The sequence below is a fragment of the Trichosurus vulpecula genome, chromosome 9 (assembly GCF_011100635.1).
Source record: "Trichosurus vulpecula isolate mTriVul1 chromosome 9, mTriVul1.pri, whole genome shotgun sequence".
Taxonomy (NCBI): Eukaryota; Metazoa; Chordata; class Mammalia; order Diprotodontia; family Phalangeridae; genus Trichosurus; species Trichosurus vulpecula.
The window spans coordinates 18,384,960-18,409,061 of NC_050581.1; the positions used below are offsets into that span (position 1 = coordinate 18,384,960).

Below are 24,102 nucleotides of genomic sequence, written 5' to 3' on the forward strand. Positions count from 1 at the left end.
CTCCTAGGAACATTGTCACCAAATTCCAGAGCTCCCAGGTCAAGGAGAAAATACTGCAAGCAGCCAGAAAGAAACAATTTGAATATTGTGGAAAAAACAATCAGGATAACACAGGATCTGGCAGCTTCCACTTTAAGGGACCAAAGGGCTTGGAATACGATATTCCAGAGATCAACAGAGCTAGGATTAAAACCAAGAATCACCTACCCAGCAAAACTGAGTATCATGTTCCAAGGCAAAGTATGGACTTTCAGTAAAATAGAGGACTTTCAAGCTTTCTCAGTGAAAAGACGAGAGCTGAATAGAAAATTTGACTTTCAAACACAGGAATCAAGAGAAGCATGAAAAGGTAAACAAGAAAGAGAAATCATAAGGGACTTACTAAAGTTGAAATGTTTTGTTTACATTCCTACATAGAAAGATGGTGTGTATGATTCATGAGACCTCAATATCATAGTAGCTGAAAGGAATATGCACATATACATATATATATATATATGTGTGTGTGTGTGTGTGTATGTATACATATATATACATATGTGTGTGACTATGTATATATATATAAGTGTATATATATGTATATGTATGTGTATGTGTGTATATATATGTATGTATGTATATGTATATAGACACACAAAGGGCACAGGGTGAGTTGAATATGAAGGGATGATATCTAAAAAAATAAAATCAATTTAAGGGATAAGAGAGGAACATATTGAGAGAGGGAGAAAGGGAGAGATAGAATGGGGTAAATTATCTCACATAAAAGTGGCAAGAAAAAGTGGTTCCGTAGGAAGGGAAGAGACGACAGTTGAGGGGGAATGAGTAAATCTTCCTCTCATTGGATTTGACCTGAGGAGGGAATACCATACACACTCAATTGTGTATCTTACCCCACAGGAAAGAAGGAGGAAGAAGATAAAAAAGGGGGGATGATAGAAGGGAGGGCAGACTCAGGGAGGAGGTACTCAAAAACAAACACTTTCAAAAAAAGACAGGGTCAAGGGAGAAAATTCAATAAAGGGGGATAGGTTAGGAAGGAGCAAAACATAGTTAATCTTTCACAACATAAGTATTGTGGAACGGTTTTACATAATGATACACATGTGGCCTATGTTGAATTGCTTGCCTTCTTAGAGAGGGTGGGTGGGAAGGGAAGAGGGGAGAGAATTTGGAGCTCAAAGTTTTAAAAACAGACATTCAAAAACAACAACAAAAAAAAAGTTTTATGCAACTAGGAAATAAGATACACAGGCAATGGGGCATAGAAATTTATCTTGCCCTACAAGAGAAGAAGGGAAAGGGAGATGGGAGGGGAGTGGGGTGACAGATGGGAGGGCTGACTGGGGAATGGGGCAACTAGAATATATGCCATCTAGGAGTGGGGGGAGTGTAGAAATGGGGAAAAATTTATAATTCAAACTTTTGTGAAAATCAATGCTGAAAACTAAATATATTAAATAAATTTAAAAACAATAAAAAAAATTTCGTTAACTGAAAAAAAAGAAACACTCTCAAACAAGCAAAGCTTGAGGATCTAGTATGATCATAAGCTTTCTACTATGTTATTCAGTCATTTGGAGTATAATGTACAGTCATGCTGGCATTGTGAGTCAGAGTATATGGGCTACTCTATTGTCTTTGATATTAGCAATCTGTATTTGAGTAGTTAGAGCAGTAGACAGGAAGTTGGGAATACCTGAGTTTTAAATATGAAGCAAAGTAGTTTAGCAATACCAGATCTCAAACTGTATTTATTATGATGTGGTAATCAAAAACCCAAAGATCAAAGATTTTGAAATGAGCAATCACTATCTGACAAAAATTGCTGGGAAAACTGGGAAGCAATTTGACAGAAATTTGGTATAGACCAACATCTCACATCATATATGGAGATAAGGTCAAAATGGGCACATGATTCAGACATAAGGGTTGATATCATAAGCAAATTAGGAGAGCATGAAATATTTTAATGCTTATCTATAGATAAGGGAGAGATTTATGAATAAACAAGACACAGAGAGCATTACAGTATGTAAAATGGGTAATTTTAATTATATCAAATGAAAAAGATTTTGCACAAACATAACCAAGGCAGCAAAGATTAGAAGGAAATCAGAAAACAAGGGAAATTTTTTACTTGAAGTGTCTGGGGTGAAGGCCTCATTTCCTAAATATATAGAGAATTGAATCAAATTTATAAGAATATTAGCCATTCCCCAATTGATAAATGGTCAAAAGATATGAATAGTTTTGAATGAAGAAGGAATCAAATCTATCTAAAGTCATATAAAATGTTATAAATCACTGTTGATTAGACAAATGCATATTAAAAACTACTTTGAAGTACCAAATCACACTTATCAGATTGACTAATATGTCAGAAAAGGAAAATGACAAATGTTGAAGAAAAACTGCAACACTAATTCACTGTTAGTGGAGCTGTGAACTGATCTAACCTTTCTGGAGAGCAATTTGGAACTATGTGAAAAGGGATATAAAACTGTGCATACTCTTTGATCTAGCAATATCCTTACTAGGTCTGTATCACAAAGAAAGAAAAAAAAAGGACCTAAATTGTAAAAAAATAAAATAAAAATAAAATAAAATAGCTCTTTTAGTGGTGGCAAAGAATTGGAGATCAAGGGAATGTCTCTTAATTGTGGAATGGTTGAACAAATTGTGATATGCGATTGTGATGAAATACTATTGTGCCAAAATAAATGATGAATAGGATTCTTTCAGAAAAAAAACTGAGACTTACATTAACTGATGCAAAATGAAGTGAACAGAACCGGGAGACCATTATAGATAGTAACAGCAATATTGTATAATGATCCAGTGTGGATGGTTTTGCTATTCTCAACAATACAATGATGTAAGACAATTCAGAAGGATTTATGATAAAATATGTGACCTATAACCTAATTTCTTTACCTGCATAATAGGGATAATAATAGCACCTATTTTTGGAGAAGAACATCAGGATGGATATAGGACTCTGCAGTTTTAGCCTCAGAGCTGCCAGAAATAACATTTTCTCTCTCTCTTTCCCCTTCTCTCCCGCTGTGTGTGTGTGTGACTGTGTGTGTGTGTGTGTGTGTGTGTGTGAGAGAGAGAGAGAGAGAGAGAGAGAGAGAGAGAGAGGTCCAAACTGCTATCTGTAATCCTCTATGACTCCTCCAAAGATTTTAAGTAAAACTGATAGAAATTTTGAACAAGCAAAAGATGAAGTATTGGTTAACATTCCACCCCATTTCTCCCTTCTGGACTACTCTCCCAAAGGAAGCAATGAAATTCCATGACTTTTTTATGGTGAAACACTTCTCTTTTTTTTTATTTTTTTTTTATTTTTTAGTTTAAAACTTTCAGTTTCACAGGTTTTTGGTTCCAAATTTTCTCTCCCTAACTCTCCTCCCTCCTCTCCCCAAGACAACATGTAATCCAATGTAGTTTCTACATTTCTATTCACATTGAACTTATTTACATAATAGCCAAAGTGTAAAGAAGTATTACAAGCAATGGAATGAATCGTGGGAACAGAGAAAAGAAACCAAAAAAGAAGGAAAAAAAAGAGAGCACATAGTTTGCCTCAATCTGCATTCAGACTCCATCATTCTTTCTCTAAATGTGCATAGCTTTTTCCTTCATGAGTCTTTTGGAGCTGTCTTTGAACCTTGTATTGATGAGTGGAGCCAAGTCTGTCAAAGTTATTCCTTACAGATACTGTGTGTCTGTAATAGTGTATAATGATCTCCTGGTTCTGCTCCCCTCATTCAGCATCATATCATGTAGGTTTTTCCAGGCTGTAATGAAATCCATCTGTTCCTTATTTCTAATTGCACAAGAATATTCCATTACAATCATGTGCCACAATTTGTTTAGCTATTCCCCAATTGATGGGCATCCCCTTGATTTCCAGTTCTTTGCCACCACAAAGGGAGCTGCTATAAATGTTTTTGTCTGTACAGGTCTATTTCCCACTTGTATGATCTTTTTAGGATATAGCCCTTGAAGTGGTATTGCTGGGCCAAAGGGTATGAGCATTTTTATAGCCCTTTGGGCATAGTTCCAAATTGCTCTCCAGAATGGCTGGATCAGTTCACAACTCCACCAACAATGTAGCAATGTTCCAATTTCCTCACATCCTCTCCAGCATTTATCATTTTCCTGTTTTGTCAAGTTAGCCAATATGACAGGAGAGATGTGATATCTTGATTTGCATTTCTCTAGATATCCTTAATTTCTTTTTCGGAAAACTGCCTATTCATATCCTTTGACCATTTCTCAACAAGGAAATGACTTGTATTGCTCTAATTTTGATTCAGTTCCTGTATATTTAAGATATTTGCGTTTGTGTTTTTTTTTGCAACAATAATGTTGGTAGTTTTATTTTGTGTTTTGCATACGACAAATTAAAATATTTCACAGAACAGAATGAGTGTTGTAAAGTTGAACCATGTAGCGTGTTTCAGTTATTTTTAGGATGCCTTTTTATTTTTTTCTCTCCTGGTTTCTTCTCTTCTGAGTCTAAGTCTTGAACAAGGAGCCATTTGAAGGGATGTCGGGGACGTATGGGCCACGGAGGAAGTGTCAGCAAGCATGAAAAGCAAATTCAGCCATAACAACATAGAATGTCCAACCAAACTGTTCAGCCACACATCCATAGATAAAGCCAATTATGGCAGAAAAAAAGAATAATTCCCTGAAACATCTGTTCAACTAACTTCTGACTATTATAATCCATCTGCGTGGGCATGGAGCTCAGTCCTTCCAACATGACTTCCTTTGGGGGCAGGCGGCGCTGCAGGGACATTGAAGAACTGCGCTTCGGAGATCTGGACCGGGCGCGGCAGGGGTCGACACCGGAAGACAGGCCTGACAGAGCCGAAGGTAGCCTCAGTGGCGGCGGGTCTTAGGGATAAGGCCGAGTGGCGCGGCCCTGGTGCTCAGAGAGCTGGATCACCATGCCGGGTAGCCCGCTCGGCCTGCTCGGCCCTCCCCGCCCCATCGCTAAACCACGGTGTGCCTTCGGGCGCGGTTGTGGCGCCGGCGGTGGTGGCTCAGCCTGCCGGAGGGAGGCATTGCGTCCTCTGTCCTCTGGAAGGAGTCGCAGTCTGTACCGGCTCCAAGCGGGGTGCTGCAGCCCTGGACACCGGACTCGATCCCGAAAGGTACCCGGGGGCCCGACGGCCACTGGCTCGCTATTTGCCTTTATTATAGACGGTGGTTGTAAAGAGGTTTCTCCAATTTTCTGCTTCACTCCTAATCTTTGTTGCATTGGCTTTGTTTCTACAAAAGTTTTTCAATTTAACATTGTCAAAATTATCCATTTTGCATTTTGTAACATTCTCTATTTCTTATTGGATCTTGAATTCTTCACTTTCCCATAAATCTGACAGGTAAACTATTCCTTGCTCTCCCAAAGTGGTTATAGTATTGGCTTTTATTCCTAAATCATGAACCCATTTGACTTTATATTTGTATACGGTGTAATATATTGGTCCATGTCCAGTTTCTGCTGTAATATTTTCCAATTTTCCCAGCAGTTTTTGCAAAATAGTGAATTCTTTACCCAGAAGCTGGATTCTTTGCGTATATCAAAGAGCAGATTGCTGTAGTCATTGACTGTTGTGCCTTGTACGTCTAACCTATTCCATTGATCCACCACTGCATTTCTTAGCCAGTACCAAGTAGTTTTGATGACTGCTGCTTTATAATACAGTTTAATATCTGGTATGGCTAGGCCACCTTCCCTAGCATTTCTTTTCATTAATTCCCTTAATAATCTGGACCTTTTGTTCTTCCAGGTGAATTTTGTTATTATTTTATCCAGCTCTATAAAATTTTTTTGGTAGTTTGATTGGTATAGCATTGAATAAGTAAATTAATTTAGGTAAAATTGTCATTTGTAATATATTAACTCTGCCCAACCATGAGCAACTAATGTTTTTCCATTTATTAAGATCTGACTTTATTTGTGTGAAAAGGGTTTTGTAATTTTGTTCATATAGGCCCTGGGTTTTTCTTGGCAGGTAGACTCCCAAATATTTTATAGTATCTGCAGTAACTTTAAATGGAATTTCTCTTTCTATCTCTTGCTGTTGGGCTTTGTTACTAATATATGGGAATGCCCAGGATTAGTGTGACTTTTTTATATCCTGCAAGTTTACTAAAGTTTTTTTCTTATTTTTTAAAGTATTTTTTACTTGATTCTCTAGGATTCTCTAAGTAAATCATCATATCATCTGCAAAGAGTGATAACTTAGTTTCTTCTTTGCCTATTCTAATTTCTTCAATTTATTTTTCTCCTCTTATTGCTAAAGCTAACATTTCTGGTACCAAATTGAATAATAGGGGAGATAACGGACATCCTTGTTTCACCACCAAACTTATTGGGAATGCATCTATCTTATCTCCATTACACATAATGTTTGCTGATAGTTTTAGGTAGATGCTATTTATAAATTTAAAGAAGACTCCTTTTATTATTATGCTTTCTAGTGTTTTATAATAGGAATGGGTGTTGTATTTTATCAAAAGCTTTTTCTACATCTATTGAGATAATCATGTGGTTTCTTAGTTTTGTTGTTGATGTGATCAATTATGCTGATAGTTTTCCCAATATTGAAACAGGCTTTCATTCCTGAAATAAATCCTACCTTGACATACTATATTATTCTTGTGATAAGTTGCTGCAATCTTTTTGCTAATATTTTATTTTTGCATCAATATTCTTTAGGGAAATTGGCTTGTAATTTTCTTTCTCTGTTTTGACTGTCCCTGGTTTAGGTACTAGTACTATATTTATGTAATAAAAAGAATTTGGTAGAACCCCTTCTTCACCTATTTTCCCAAACAGTCTATAATGTGTGGAACTTAATTGTTCTTTAAATGTTTGATAGAATTCACATGTAGGGGGGGAGCCATGATGGCCACGTGAAAGCAGCATCTTACCAGAACTGTCTCACAAGTTCTGTCAGATACCACTAAAAAAGTGAGTCTGAGCAGATCTGAGAGAGTTAGAAGCTGCTAGCAGTCTGAGTGGGGCAAATTTCCAAGCCAGGAGAGTCTGAAAGGTCAATGGGATGGATCTGTAGACTGGGAGAGTGGTTGGCCTGCGGAGCTGCAACAGACAGCACCAAAGCGGAAGCAGCTGCAGAAACCAGCAAGCGATCCAGGGTGGGAGAAAGCTGGGCACCCAAAACCAGCTGAGATCCCCAGGCCTCTCAACACAGGGTGAGTCTGTCAAACTGACGAGAGGCAGCAGCTCAGCACCTCTGGCTATGAGATATCTACTCCTGAGCCTACTCCAAAGCCCAAAGGTTTGAAAAGTGCCTTCTTTAAATTCCAGGAGACATAATGGCCAGGTAAACAATTCTAATCCCTCCCTCCCTCCCTGATCCTGAGAATTCCTTGGGAAAAATGCTGGAATAGAGGAGACAGAAGTGGGGTTTCAGTGGCCAAGCAGTGGGAATTCCTGAGTCCCAAAGGAGCAGAACCAGCAGGGATCAACACCAGGAGGCCAGACAAACCTTTGTACAGCCAGGGGAAGTGGCAGACACCAGCATAGACAACAAACAGCTGAGAACATTGCTGAAGAGCAACAGTGCTTCAGAGTAGCCCCAGGGGAAAAGGAGACTTCAGGCAGCCAGACCCCTCACTCACACCTCAGGAAACTGAAGGCTATAATAAACAAAGCCAGTAACTAGATCACAGTTCCCAGAACAAGAAACCTGGGAAAGAGATCCCTGAGCCCCAAAAGCAGAAATCCACCTTAAAGCCAGGAAAAAGCTAACCAACATGAAGAAGAAGAACACGAAAAAACTGAGGACCGCTGATTCTTTTTATGGAGACAGGGATGATTAAAATACCCATTTGGAAGAGGATAGCATTGACACTATACTCACATCTGATACCTCAAAAGGGAATGTGAACTGGTCTCAAGCCCAAAAAGTATTACTGTAAGAGCTAAAGGAGGACTTAAAAAAATTAGGGAAGTAAAAGAAAAAATGGAAAAAAAAAACACTGACAAAATCAAGTTGTTAAAAAATAAGATTGGCAAAATGGCTACAGAGATTCAGACTCTAAATAGAGAAAATGACACCCTAAAAGGTAAAATCAACCAATTGGAAAAGGAGACTCAAAAGCAAAATGAAGACAGCAGCTCATTAAAAATTAGAATTGAGGAAGTGGAAGCTAATGACTCTATGAGGCATCAAGAAGCAGTAAAACAAAATGTAAAGAATGAAAAAATAGAAGAAAATATGAAATATCTGATTGGGAACTTACTTGGAAAATAGATCCATGAGAAACAATTTGAGAATTATTGGTCTACTGGAAATCCACGATGACAAAAAGAGCTTTGACAGTATCTTTGAAGAAATTATAAAAGGGAACCGCCCAGAGGTCCTAGAACCAGAGGGTAAAATAGTCATTGAAAGAATCCACTGATCACCCCCTAAAAGAGATCCCAAATTGTAAACTCCAAGAAATATTACAGCCAAATGTTGGAATTACAAATTCAAGGAGAAAATTCTGCAAGTGACCAAAAAGAAACAATTCTAGTATCATTGAACTATTCTCAGGATCACACAGGACCTTTCAGCTTCTACATTAAATGACTGGAGAAATTAGAATATGATATTCCAAAGGGCAAAGGAGCTGGGACTACAAGCAAGGATCAACTACCCAGTAAAACTGAGCATACATTTTCAGGCAAGTAGATGGACATTCAATGAAATAGAGGAATTCCAGACCTTCCTGATGAAAAGGCCAGAACTCAATGGAAAATTTGATCTTCAAATACAAAACTCAAGAGAGACATAAAAAGGTAAACGGAGGGAAAAACCCCTCACAAACATTTTTAATCAATAAGGGCAAAATATTTACATCTTTATAGAGGATTATATCATCTTATGCATCACATATACACATATATGTATACATATATACAATATATATGTCAATCGTGAGAATAGTACAGTTATTATGACAATTGAAAGGGACACACATAGACTGTGGATGTCTGTATAAAATAAGTGATATAAGGATAAAAAACATAATTAAGAGATGTAAAGGGAGGGTTCTGGGAGAAAAGGTAAGGAGGTAGTAGAAATGGGCAAATTACATCAAATGAAGAGGCAGAAAAACACATTATAGTAGAGGAAAAGAAGGGAGGGAGAAGAGCAGTATTTGAACTTTAATCTCATCGGCTTTGGTTCAAGAAGGGAATAACATACCCTGGTAAGTACAGAAATCTAACTTGTCTGGCAGGCAGTAGGATGGGGAAAGGGGGAAAAAGGGGAGGGGGTAGTCAGAAGGGAGGGAAGAAGTAGCAAGTGGAAAATTGTAAGATAAGGGAGGGGAATCAAGAGGGAGGTTAAACTGAGGAAGGTGGTGGTCAAAAGCAAAGCTTTGTTAAGGAGTGAAAGGGGAAAGGGAGAAATAAAAGCATAAACAGGGGGGAAATAGGATGGAGAAAAAGAGACAGATAGTATCATAACTGTAAATATGAATAGAATGAATTGTCCCATAAAATGGAAGTGGATAGCAGAATGGATTAAAAATCATAATCCTACAATATGCTGTCTATTTCTTCCTGTAACTCCCTTAACCTCTCCTCTAATAATTTGCATGCCATACCACTTGGTGCATATATGTTAAACAATGATATTGTTTCGTTTTCTATGGCGCCTTTTACCAGGATTTCCTTACCTCTTTTAATTATATCTATCTTTGCTTTTGCTTTGTCTGAGATTAAGATTGCTACCCCTGCTTTTTTTTTAACTTTAGCTGAAGCACAACATATTCCACTCCAGCCTTTTACCTTTACCCTGTGTGTATCCACCTGTTTCAATTGTGTTTCTTATAAACTACATGTTGTGGGATTATGATTTTTAATTAATTTTGATATCTGTCTCTGTTTCATGGGAGAGTTCATCCCATTCACATTCACAGTTATGATTACTGTGTCTTTTTCTCCATCCTATTTTCCCACCACTTATTCTTTTATTTCTCCCTTCTCCCTTCCACTCCTCAAAAATGTTTTTTACTTTTGATCACCACCTTCCTCAGTTCCCCTCCCTTATCTTACCCTTTTCCCCTTGCTACTTCTTCCCTCTCTTCTGACCACCCCCATTTTCTTCCCTTTCCCCTTCTACTGCTTGTAAGACAACTTTAATTTCTGTACTTATCAGATTATGTTATTCCCTCCTTGAACCAAATCAGATGACAGTAAAGCTCAAATACTGCTCTTCTCCCTCCCTCTTTCCCTTTACTATAATATGTTTTTGTGCCTCTTCAAGTGACATAATTTACCCTTTTCTGCTACCTCCTTACCTCTTCACCCTGAACCATCCCTATTAAATGTTTTTGTCATTATTTCAGTTATACTGACACCCACAGTCTATGTATATCCTTTTCAATTGTCATAACTGTACTATTTTCAAGATTGACATATTATATATATGTACATATATATACATACATATATGTATATATATATATGTATATATTCCTTTATGAGGGTGTATACAATTTGCCCTTATTGACTAACCAAGTTTCCCCCCCTGTTTACCTTTTTACGTTTCGCTTGAGCCTTATATTTCAAGATCCATTTTCCATTGAACTCTGGCCTTTTCATCATTAAGGTCTGGAATTCCCTTATTTCATTGAATATCCATCTCATTGCCTGAAAAATTATGTTCAGTTTTACTGGGTACTTGATCGTTGGTTGTAGTCCAACCTCCTTTACCTTTCAGAATATCATATTGCAATGCTTCTAGTCTTTTAATGTAGAAGCTGCAGGGTCCTTTGTGATCCTGACTGTAGTTCCAGATATTTGAATTGTTTCTTTCTGACTGCTTGCAGTATTTTCTCCTTGACCTGATAATTCTGGAATTTGGCTACAATATTCCTTGGAGTTTTCAATTTGGGATCTCTTAAGGGGTGATTGGTGGATTCTTTCGATGACTATTTCACCCTCTGGTTCTATGACCTCAGGGCACTTAACCTTGTGCATTTCTTGGAAGACACTGTTCAGGCTGATTTTTCATCATGGCTTTCAGGTAGACCAATAATTCTTAGCTTGTCCCTCTTGGATGTATTTTCCAGGTAAGTTGTTTTTCCAATGAGATTTTTTACATTTTCTTCTTCTTTTTTTCATTCTTTAGATTTTGTTTGATGATTCTTGATGCCTCATTGAGTCATTAGCTTCTACCTGTACAATTCTAATTTTTAACAATTTTTTTCTTCATTTAGCTTTTCATCCTCCTTTTCCATTTCATTAATTTTACTTTTCACTGCATCATTCTCTCCAATTAGATTGTGAACCTCCTTAACCATTTCACCGGTTTTACTTTTTAAAGATTTAATCTCATCAATGAATTTTTTTTTCCATTTTTTTCTTTTAGCTCTCTGATTTGGTTTTTAAAACCCTCTTTGAGTTCTTCCAGGAATGCTTTTTGGGCTTGAGACCAGTTCATATTCTCTTTTGAGGTTTCAGATGAGGGTATGGTGTCAACGCTGTCTTCTGAATTGGTATTTTGATTTTCCCTATCTCCATAAAAAGAATCAATGGTCCGTGGTTTTCTCTACTGCTTCTTCATATTGGTTATCTTTTTCCTGGCTTTAAAGTGGATCTCTGATTTTGGGGCTCAGGGGACTGTGCCCTAATCTTCTTGTGAACTAATGATCTAATCTTCTGTGAACTGGGGGCCTGGTTACTGGCTTTGTGTGCTGTGGCCTCTGATTTTGTCAGTTAGAAGCTATATACTGCTACTGCTGCTGCTCCCCTGGTGCTCAGCTGCAGATGGCTGGTTTGTGCTAAGAACTGAGGCCCAGTGAGATCATTCCGAGTTTCCCCAGGGGGTCACCATGTGAGGTGTGGGGGAGGGGTAGTCTGGCTGCTGGAAGTCTCCTCTTCCCCTAGGGCTGTGCTACAGCATGGGTGGTCTCAGCTGTTGTCTGAGCTCATGTCTAACACTTGCCCTGGTTGTGCGAAGGGTCCTTGTGCTGACTCTTGCTGGCTCCAACCCCTGGAGCTCAAGAACTCCCATTGTTCCACTTCTGAAGTCCCACTTCTGACTCTTCTATTTCAGGGTTTCTCCCAAGGGAGTATTATCTGGGTGAGGAAGGGAGGGTTGAGAACTGTTTTACCTGGTCAACATGGCTCCTTGAATTTCAACATGTTGAGTTTCAAACCTTTAGACTGTGAGATGCAAGCCTCAGGAATAGTTGGTTTTATGGACACAGGTGCTGCCTCCAGTAGCTCTGACAGACTCCCGTCCTGGGCTGAGACTCTTGGGGATTGCCACCAACTGCGTGAACCAAGCATTCACCCAGCCTACAGATCCATCCTGTTGATGCTGTGGACTCTCCTGGCTTGGAAATTTGCCACATTCAGTGTACTAGTGGCTTCCAACTCTCTCACATCTGCTCAGATTCTCCTCTAGTGGTATCTGACCGAATTTGTGAGAGAGCTCCAGGAAGGCACTGCTTTCATGTTGCCATCTTGGCTCCTGAGAAGCATTTCTCTTTAATGGGGTTCTAGTGTCAATGTCTTCAGTGGCAAGGCAATGATCTAATATAGATTCACTCTTAATTCATTTCCCTAAGAAAAGTTTATCCATATTTCATTTCAGGGAAACTAAGATGGAGGCTAATCTACTTCTCTTTGACCTAAGTGCATTATTATAATGACATAATAGATACAAAATACTTTTGAAGTTTTAACCTAACACATATATGTGTATTATTTTTATTATCATTATTGTTATTGTTGTTGTTTTCTTAGTTAAAGGGGAAAAGCCAGCACCCTGAACTTCAGAGCAAATACAAGTAGAAATTACAAGCATGCATTATACAAACCGAGCAAACACACAGAGAAATCAAGAGACAGACCTCTATCTGTTTGACCATGGAATTACATAATTACCAGAGAGAGGCACCAACATATGGGTTTTCAAAGCTGGGGGCTGGGGTGGGGGGGCCCTCCAGCAGCTACCATGAGTCTTGTCTGGCCAAATAATCAACACTCTTCCAATGAGTGTACCCCAAAGGCAAAACCCTAACCTCTGAGTTTATATACACTTCTTCAGGGTCAAAAGGCATCATGATCATGCACCTCAAACCCATGTGACTTAGGCCTTCCTGTGACTTAAATGCTTGCTCAGGTCAGAGGGCAGAAATAGGCCCTTCCTTGATGTAAGCAGGTGATCAAAACCTTCCCCATTCAATCAAAGATTCCTTAGTGCTGAGAAGCACTCCAAAACAGAGACAACAAAAGTCTACTTTGCTTGCCATTACATTTTAAAAGGAAAACAAATCAAAAGTACTTGACTGCCTCAGCATTCTAAAGGAGAACACAGTGAAAAAAGTCCCACAATAATTATCATAACACCCTTTGGACATAGTTCCAAATTGCTCTAAAGAATGGTTGAATCAGTTCTCAACTCCACCAACAGTGAATTAATGTCTTATTTTTCTCATGTGCCTTCCAACATTTGAAATTTTCCTTTTCTGTCCTATTATCCAATCTAATAAATATGAGATAGTACCTAAATCAATAGTGATTTAGAGATTTTTTTTGTATGGCTATAGATACCTTTTGTTACTTCATCTGAAAACTGTTCATATCTTTTGATCACTTGTCAATTGGAGAATAGCTCTTACTTTTATAAATTTCACTGAGTTTTCAATATATTTGAGAAATGAAGCCTTTATTGGAGAAACTTACTTCATTTTTTTCAGTTACTGTTGCTAACTGTATTTACCTATACCCATCCCCCCTTTTATTGTATTATCTCTCCTTTCACTCTTTCTATTCTTGAAAGTGTTTTGTTTCAGACTCCCTCATCCCCAATCTGCCCTCTTCTCTATCACCACCACCCCTTGTCTTATTCCCTTCCCCTCCTACTTTCCTGTAGGGTAAGATAGATTTCTATACCCAATTGAGTGTGTATGTTATTCACTCTTCAAGCCAAGTCTGATAAGAGTAAGGCTCTTTCACTTCTCCTTTCCCCCATTTCCCCTGCATTGTAAAAGCTTTCTTTCTTGCCTCTTTTAGGTGAGATAATTTACCCCATCTTAACCCTCCCTTTCCCTTTCTCTTAGTACATTCCTCTTTCACGTCTTAATTTTATTTTTTTAGACATCATCCCTTCATATTCAGCTCACACTTCTGCCCTCTATATATACTCCTTCCAACTTCCCTAATAATGGGAAAGTTTTTATGAGTTACAAGTGTCATCTTTCCACATAGGAATGGAAACAGTTTAACCTTATTAAGTCCCTTATGACTTCCCTTTCCTATTTATCTTTTTATGCTACTCTTAAGTCTTGTATTTGAAAGTCACATTTTCTATTCAGTTCTGATCTTTTCATCAAGAATGCTTGAAAGTCCTCTCTCTTGTTGAATGCCCATTCCCCCCTCCCCAAAGGATTATACTCAGTTTTTCTGGGTAGGGGATTGTTGGTTGTAATCCTAGCTCCTTTGTCCTCCAGAATATCATATCCTAAGCCCTCTGATCCTTTCATGCAGAAGACACTAAATCTTTCATCATCCTGACTGCGACTCCATGACAGTTGAATTGTTTCTTTCTGGCTGCTTAGAATCTTCTCTCCTTGACCTGAAAGCTCTGGAATTTGGCTATGATATTCCTGGAAGTTTTCATTTTGGGATATTTCTCAGGAGGTGATCCATCTATTCTATCAACTTATCTTCTGGATCTAGAATATCAGGGCAGTTTTACTTAACAATTTCTTGAAAAATGATATCTAGGTGCTTTTATTCAGACATGTAAGACTCTGTTGTGGCCATGTAGTTCAACATATACTCCAAAAAGTAACCCTTCTTTGAAAATTTCCAATGAAGGGGAATCTACCATCTCACAAATGCAATCCAGTCTACTTTTTGAAACCTATGATTAATAGGAAAGTTTTCTTTACCATAAATCTATTATTTTTTCTCTTTGCAATCTCCACTCATTCATCCTTAGTCTCATTTCTATGTCAAAGCATCCTTCTTTTGTATGGCAGCCCTTCAAATATTTCAACAAAGTTATCATGTCCTCCTTGAATCTTTTCTTTTCTAAGCAAATCTTCCCAAGTTCATTCAACCAATCCTTGTGTGGCAGGAACTTCATGTCTTTCACAATCCTGGTTGCCCTTTCCTTGACCTTGTCAGTTCCCTTTGTAAAATATAATGCCCAGAACTGAAGACAATAAGCCATGTTTTCCAATAAGGAATAATATCATGAGGTAGTCTTTACTTCAGACTTGGATTTTACTAATGTAGTCTAGGTTACCAATAGTTTTCTTGGTTGTACTATCACCCTGTTTAATCAAATGAAATTTACTCTGCATTAAAATAACATTTTTTCTTCAGAAAACTGCTAGTTATCTAAAACTTTCTTATCCTTTACTTGAGAAGTTACTTTTTTGAACCCAAGTGTTCAAATTTACATTTATCCCTAATAAATTTCATCTTATACTATTTGGTCCAATGTTTCAAACCATTGAGATAGTTTTTAATCCTGTCATCCAGAGTATTAGTTATTTTTCTCAACTTTGTGTCATGTCTAAATTTGATAAACTTGCCGTCTATGCCTTCATAAAACTCTTGATAAAAAATGTTAAATAAGCTGGGGTGAGACACATAAATTCCCTAAAGCTTTCTTATGGAGTATCCCTTCCAAGGTGATATTGAACCAGTAATGACGTCTCACTGGGCCTGACCATTCAGCCAATTCTAAATATTGCATGCTACTAACCCACACTTTTCTGCTTTTTCCACAAGAAGTACCCAAAATTTTGAGTGAAATACATAAGTAAACTATATCTCCCTAATTCCTCTAACCTATCAGAATGTTTACCCTGTTAAGAAAAAGAAACCAGGGTAGTCTGCCATGACCTGCTGTTTATAAATCCCTGTGGGTTTTTGTTGATGTTTTTATTTTTGTTTTTGGTGATGATTGCTTCTTCTTTTAAAGACACTCTTTAATGAACCCATGTATAGTATATTCTAGAATTCACCCTGATTATCTACCCCCTACTTGAAGATATTAAATGTAACTGTTTCCTGAAGTTTATCCATTTTACTTTAGGAAGTACAATTTTAGGAGGACTTTTTAAGCAATATCTACTTCTTTGAAGCTTGTCTCACCACAGTACTCCTTGTCCTTCAGGCTAAAGGCCTCAAATTCCTTTAACCAATGCCTGCTTAGCCAAATTCTAGGTGCACTCTTCAGAGCTTCCTAGTGGTTCAGAGTTGCAAGAAACCTTCCTCATCAGGTTTGTTGTCTCTATGCTTTCTCACTTCCAATTAATGCAAAATTCTGTTCCTCAATCACCAATTGGTTCTGCCACTTCCTACCTATGTGACCTTTCAAAGTCACTGAAGCTCTCTGATCCTTGGATGCTTTATCTATATAAATAGACAACTGGACTAAAGTCTGATAGCCCTCCCTGCTATAAATCTGTGACCCTCTAAAACAAGCAGTATTTCTCCAAAGTTCTAGTGCCAGGAGGAACTATGTATTAACCTAAATGTATTCTTTGCTTGATAATTAGAAGATTGTATGCCACATATTCTCCTCTTCCTAAAAATGAAGCTGAAGCAAGATATGCAGATAAGAATCATTGGGAGAAATAATCAAGTGCCCTGCCTAGTTTTTGGGTGCTACAAGAGGTTAAAGAATTTTGGTTACACAAATCATGCTTAAAAATCAATGCATGTGCAACTTAGGCACTGTATGTATTGTAAAAGTGAAAGCTATTTAGACACTCAAAGTAATACATGTCAAAGTAGTGAACAGATTACTATCATTATCCACCTTCAATGAATCTAAAATAACAAAGAGATGTAATATCAGATAAGAATCACTTGCCCAAAATGACAGAGGAAGTCAGTGGTAAATGCTGAACAAGAAGTTAAGATTTACTGCTATTCATTTCTCTAGCTAATGACCAGAAAATACTATCATACAGAATACATGTAGGAGTGATCATCTTTGAAATTCACATATTTGTGAACCATCCATTCTAGGTGAATAAATATTTAATTCAGTGTACTTTTTTTGGTAGTGCTTCCAAATCCATTGTTAAATGTAGTATTTTGCAAGGCACAGGCCCAGTTGTTTTTAAATTAGTATTACAACTACATTAGTATTGTGTATCCATCAGAGACAACCCTCAACTACAATATACAATGTTCATTCTCAAAGGTTAATCCTGGTGAGGATCTGGGTTGAAATCCTAGTTTTACTACTTGCTACTTCTCTGAATCTAAGTCCTTTTGACTAATGTGGGCCTCCATCTTCCAACTTTGAAATGAGATCTGCTCTGGAGAGCAGATCTGTTGAAGATACCATAGTTATTAATGATGATCTTAGGAAGAAAAATATTGCTCTGAGCATTCTTGTTAATAATTTTTGTTTTGTTTTGTTTTTACAGTATCTAGGGGAGTAGTTGGAAAGTTTCCCAGTGACACATTTATACTTCTTGATTGCCCCAATGGATTTTTCTTCATATGAGGTAAACACTGAATTTAACTTGAATATACTTTCAAGATAAAAATAAATTCCTAAAGTGTTATCAGAATTTAATTGTTATCAAATCCTTATTGTGTTTCTTCTCCTGAGAATGTATTTAAATTTTCTTTATGTGATAAGATATATAATTGTCTTTTCAGTGATGCTTTGTGTCTGAATCTTATGGGCCCCCCAAATATTTGTGCATAATTTAATGGCATAATTAAAATCTACTTCTACACATGTAAATTGACTTCAGTTGCTTTGCAAAGCTACCACATACTATGGTAAATATAATACAGTAAATGCAATATTTTGATGTTTATAAAGCGTTCTGATTAAGATCCTTCTTCACCCCCTTTCCATAAAAACTAAATTAGTACATTCATTCTTTTTTTAGACCAAGCTTGACTTGTTCACCACGTCAAATCCTAGCGGAATAGAGTTACTTAACTATTCCTTTTACAAGTTGCAGCTTTCAAAATAGAAACTGTCTAATGGAGGTGTTGACTTGTACATGGATGATGCTGATAATGCTCTATTCCTTGAAGACTCCAAGAGCACTTTAATCCTTCCTGGAGGCCATTCGATTTTATCTGCCTAGCATTAATCAACAGTCAGCCTACAATTTAGTAGAATGTAATTTTTTCATGACAGGAACTCTATTTAAAAATATCCCCACACCCTAGCACAGTACTCATTATTTAATACATGCTTCTTGATGGATTAATTGAATGACACCCTTCATTCTGATTTGGTGCATGTAGATTCAATGGAAAGACTTGACTTTTCCTCTTTTTTCCACAACTTCAAAGCTCCAGCATTCAAAAAGTTTTCTTCCATGAGAGCTTCTTGACATAAAAAAAGTATAAATGATAAACAAAGAAACATATATACTATAAACAAGAAGACCCTCCTGATAGGGAAAACCATGGCTTTCAAGAAATTATTCATTTACAGAAAAGATGGTCATTTCTCATTTCTAGCAAATGAATAGTAATAACATGTCAAGGATAACTCCTAAATAAATAGCTCATCTCAGGGGGAAAACAGGCATAAACACATCAAACTCTTGTGGTACTACTTGGCCAATGGAAAACTTTCTGTAGATACAAATGTGCCCCACTCTGCTACAGAAACAGATTTAAAATACTAACAACAACAACAACACAATTAAATAAGAAATACAAAGACAGTAAAAAGCTGTCAAAATTTCAGGTGAATTTTGGCACAAGTGGCCTAGGAATAATAAACATTAGCTAATGTTTAGTTTTGTTTTTACTTCTCTGTGAATAAGCATACCATTAACTCATAAAAAATGGACAGTATATTGAAGCATACAACACACCCTTCACGAAGACCTCCAAGGTGTTACCTTGGAAGGGGTGGTAAAGGAGGAGAGAGCACTATTCATTAGATGGAGAAATATGAGCTAAGAGTAGTTCCTTTAGAGCCAGGGTGGTTTCAGAGTGAGGTGTTAATAAGAAAGAACAAGTTGCTAGTGGCATTTAAAAATGACAAACTTGAAGTGATTTGGAGGCACTGTAAAATTTAATTGCCTCTTTGATGATTTCTCGGAATACACTTTAATACTTCCCTCAGTGTAATTAAGTAATCCTGATAAATTAGCCTCTTTTCCTTCTTAAAATGATAGAAAATGAAAAATCTGCCATTGATTGTGAATTTATAGCGTGATAGCTGTTTTTAATATATACCTTTGTAAATCAGAGCTTGATGTTGATCCTTATCCCTCTACCCCTTAGTTCACAAAAATACATAATTTCAAAAAGGAAAAAAAATGATTATTTTTTAAAACGTAATTTCCATTTGGTAATTTCTAGTAGAATTTCTAAACATTCCATCCTTGGCTGTGTAGGCAGTTATGTCTTTGAAATTCCAATTGTTTTCATGAGCATAAAAGAGTAAATAACAGTAATGCAAAGATATAATACCCCACAGGGCAGCTAGGTGGCATAGTGGATATAGAGTTGGGCCTAGAGTCAGGAAGACCTGAGTTCAAATCTGCCTTCAGACACTTACTAGCCATGTGACCCTTGGGCAAGTCACTTAATCCTGTTTATCTCAGTTCTTCATCTGAAAAATGAGCTGGAGAAGGAAATGGCAAACCACTCCTTTATTGTTGCCAAGAAAACCCAAATTGAGGTCATAAAGTGTCAGACACAACTAAAATGACTAAACAACAATAACCCACAAAGCATTATTACCTAAGGGAAATAAGTTTACAATCCTTTGCACAGATCACATATCCTTTAGCCATCACAATACAAATTAATTATATTTTCTATCTAAATCCAAATCTGAATATTCTGAAAGTTTAGTGGCGCTATTCTTAATTTATTATGGAACAAAAATGTGTCATCATGGAACTATTTGTTCTGCCCCCATTAAATTAACACTGAAGACAAGGTGTAGTAGAAAGAACATTGAATATGGCTCCATTGTATATTAAACACTTGTTCAAATTTATGCCATCACCAAACCCTAGCTCTGTGACCTTGTCAATTTACCTCTGACTCTCAGTTTCCTCACCTCTAAAAGGAGAAGGTTGAGCTAAATGAACTAACTCTAAGGTCATTTGCAACTTGAAATATATGTTCCTATAATTCTCTGCCTAAGTTTACACACAGTAGAATCTCAACCAATGTTTAGTGAATGAGAAAATGAATAGATCCTTCCTTAATTGTGTAAGAAAAAGCAAGACAATATTTAAAATCCACCTCATATTTATCAAAATATGGCATCCTCTGTTACTCTTTTATTTCAGTTATGGGAAGATAATAAAGAAGTACATAAAGAATGATGTTATTAACCATATTGATATTCTTATGTATCTTAATTCATAAGACTGTACACTTTATAAAATTTGGTTAAATTCATGCGTTTTTGAAACTGTGGATTGCATAAGCTACTCCTTATTTCCGTCTGGTACAGGCCAGGTTATCATTTCATGTTTCAGTGATAGATACACTTGTAATTAAACTTAAAATTGAAAATAAGGAAAACTTAGAATTTTGGTGGGGGTGGGAGATTTGGAGGCAATTGGGGTTAAGTGATTTGTCCATGGTCACAAAGCTACTAAGCGTCAGAAGCTGGATTTTAATTCAGGTCCTCCTGACTTCAGGGGCACCTGGCTGCCTCAGAAATAGGAATTTTGAGGGAAAAAATCTGTATATTTGGATATATGGATATTTCTTCACTAAGGCTAAAGATAGGCAAGTAAGTAGGGATTGTTGTAAAATAACAGTTTTAGTTTACATTGATCTCTGATATTCCTATCCAACTTTGGATAGCTAATCAAGATCTTATTGCAAATATATATATATATATATATATATATATATATATATATATGGTAAATACATACATACATACATATATATATATATATATATATATATATATATACTTGCAACATGAATCCATTTTTTATGATAGGGGTCTGTACATTAATTTACCATCTTTATTTAAAGATACTCCTTTAGTCAGATCACTTCTCCTACCCACAGAGTTCTTCTCCATGTTTCTTAAAGGCTCCATTGTACGTCATGATATTAGATCCTGAAAGTGCTGAATTTCAGAAGCAAGTCTAGCTCTAAGGCCATATGAAGTATTGAAATTTAAGGGAAATTCTTTTAGTCACCTGATTGTTATAAGATATTATACATTATATATTATATATCAGAAATATAAGAGTAGGAAAAATAAAAGAAACAACTTTTGATGTTAGTCTTTGTCTACAATTTCCTCAGGTCAGGAACAGAAACATAATGTTAATAACTTTGGGGCCTATTTATCAGAACCTGGTCCTAATAAAGGTTGCTTCAGAGAATTGTAACAAAAGATAGGCAAAGTAAACTAAGGCTGCAACATTTGAGAAACAAAAGTAATATTTGAAAAGTTTTTTTAAACAATAATATGGGAACTTATAATATCAGAATTACTGGAGTGCACAGGTATTTATTTTGTAATAGATTAATTTAGTGTGATAAATCTATTATGTTGAAGACTTGAACACTAAGTTGAACAGTTATACCAACAGGGTGGAAGAAGATGCAATTTTCAATCATTTCATAGAATACATAAATACTTTGTTGATGACCTGAGAAGCTGTGTACTTGCATGGAAGTAAAGATGGAAAAATACATAGGACGATATGCACATAGCCAAAAGATGAGCATAACCATGGAACCCATTTCTATGTTCAATATTATCTGTTTGTCACATGGCCCTATTGTCTTTTTTCCATTTAAGAAAAAACTGTTATTTATTTAATATTCTTTTCTTTTTAAATTAAGTTTCAAATTCTCTCCCTCCCTCTCACACCTCCTGTACCAACTGAGAAGGCAAGCAATATGATATCAATTATACATGTGAAATCATGCAAAACACATTTTCATATTTGCCATGTCACAAAGAAAAGCAAAACGAAAACAAAGCAAGCAAGAAAATGTTTCAATTTGCACTAAAAGTTGTTAGTTCCCTCTCTAGTGACAGATAGCATGTTTACATCATGAGTTGTTTGGAATTGTCTTGGATCATTATATTGCTCAGAGTAGCCAAGTCTTTCGCAGTTGATTATCATTAAATCATTCCTGTCATAATGCAGAATTATCTCTCAGTTATTCTCACTTCACTTTGCATCAGTTCATATAGGTCTTATCATGTTATTTTTTCCCCTAAAACTACCCTCCTTGTTATTTCTCATAGAAAATTAGCACTCCATCACAATCGTATGCCACAATTTGTTCAGTTATTACCCAAATGATAAACATTATCTCAATTTTCACTTCTTTGCCACCACAAAAAAGAGCTATCATATTTTATACTTATACATCATTTCCTTTTTCTTTGATTTCTTTTAGGTGCAGATCTAATATTAATATTGCTATGTTAAAAGGTATTTACAGTTTTACAGCCCTTTGAGTATAGTTCCAAATCATTCTCGTCAGTGGTTGCAATGGTTCACAACTCCAACAGTTTATCAGTTTTCTCTCTTCCAGCATTTCTTTTTTCTCATAGGTGTGAGGTTTCACCTTAGAGTTCTTTTAATTTTCATTTTTATAAACAATATTTATTTAGAACATTTTTATATGATTATAGATAGTTTTGATTTCTTTATTTGAAAACTGCCTGCTTATACTTTTTGACCATTTATCAATTGGGGAATGGCTTTAATTTTTAAAATCTTAATTCAGTTCCTTATGTGTGAGAAATAAGAACTTTGTAAGAGAAACTTGCTATGAATTTTTTGGATATTACTTCGTTGTCTATTCTATCTTCTTAGCAAAATGTAGTTTCCTTCATTATCTTTTTAATTAGGTATATTTTTACTTCTTGCTTTGGATCATGATTGCTATCCTTGCCTTTTTTAACTTCAGTTGAAGCATAATAGATTGTTTTTTATTAAATATTTTATTATTTATTATTTTTAGTTTTCAACATTGATTTCCACAAGATTTTGAGTTACAAATTTCCACTCCATTTCTACTCTCCCCCTACTCCAAGATGACACATATTTTGTTTGCTTATTTCCCAGTCAGACCTCCCTTCTGTCACCACACTCCCTGCCCCCATTCCTCCTCCCCTTACTTTCCTGTAGGGCAAGATAGGTTTCTATACCCCATTGCCTGTATATTTTATATTCCAGTTGCATGCAAAAACAACTTTTTTTTGAACATGTGTTTGAACTTTGAGTTCCAAATTCTCTACCCTCTTCCCTCCCCATATGCCCTCCCTAAGAAGGCAAGCAATTCAACACAGGCCACATATGTGTCATTATGTAAAGCACTTCCACAATAATCATGTTGTGAAAGACTAACTATATTTCCCTCCATCCTATCCATTCACATTCACAGTTATGATTTCTATCTGTGTCTTTTTCTCTTATTTCCCCCTGTTTATGCTTTTATTTCTCCCTTTCCCCTTCCACTCCTCAACAAAGTTTTGCTTTTGACTGCTGCCTTCCTCAGTTTACCCTCCCTCTTTATTCCCCTCCCTTGTCTTAAGACAACCCATTATGGCAAACCCTCTATCTTTTTAAGCCTACCCCAAATTCTGCCCCCTTCAGGAACCCTTTCTTAATGCCTTTGATCATTTGGTGTTCAAACTGTCTAACTAACTAATTTAATAAATAATGTTATGTTATCATTCACAATAGCAATGTATGCTATTGTTGTCTTTTTGCCTTTGCGGATGCAACATCAGGCACAGTGCCTTGCATATATAAGGCAATTTATAAATGCTCATTAAATGAATAAATTATATTATGTTTTTGTCATATGTCTCCACTGGACTACAAACTTCATAGTGTTCCCATCCACAAACACTTCTGAAATAAGCTTTTCCCTAAGGAGGTGAGTTTGCAAAGTCTAGTATTTCAGGACCATGTTTGGAGAGAGGGCCTTTTTTTTAATGTGCCAGCAAGGTGGTACAATGACTAGAGCATGGGACTTGGGGTCAAGAAGTTGTTGTTTCTTGTTTAGTCATTTCAGTCATGTCTGACTCTTCATGACCCCATTTGGGGTTTTCTTGGCAAAGATACTGCAGGGGG

General features: G+C 36.5%; 1 pseudogene; it reads right to left on the minus strand.

Annotated features, from left to right (window-relative positions):
- Positions 1–4,471: 4,471 nt before the first annotated feature.
- LOC118830706 lies at positions 4,472–4,780 on the minus strand (annotated as a pseudogene).
- Between the last annotated feature and the right edge of the window lie 19,322 nt (positions 4,781–24,102).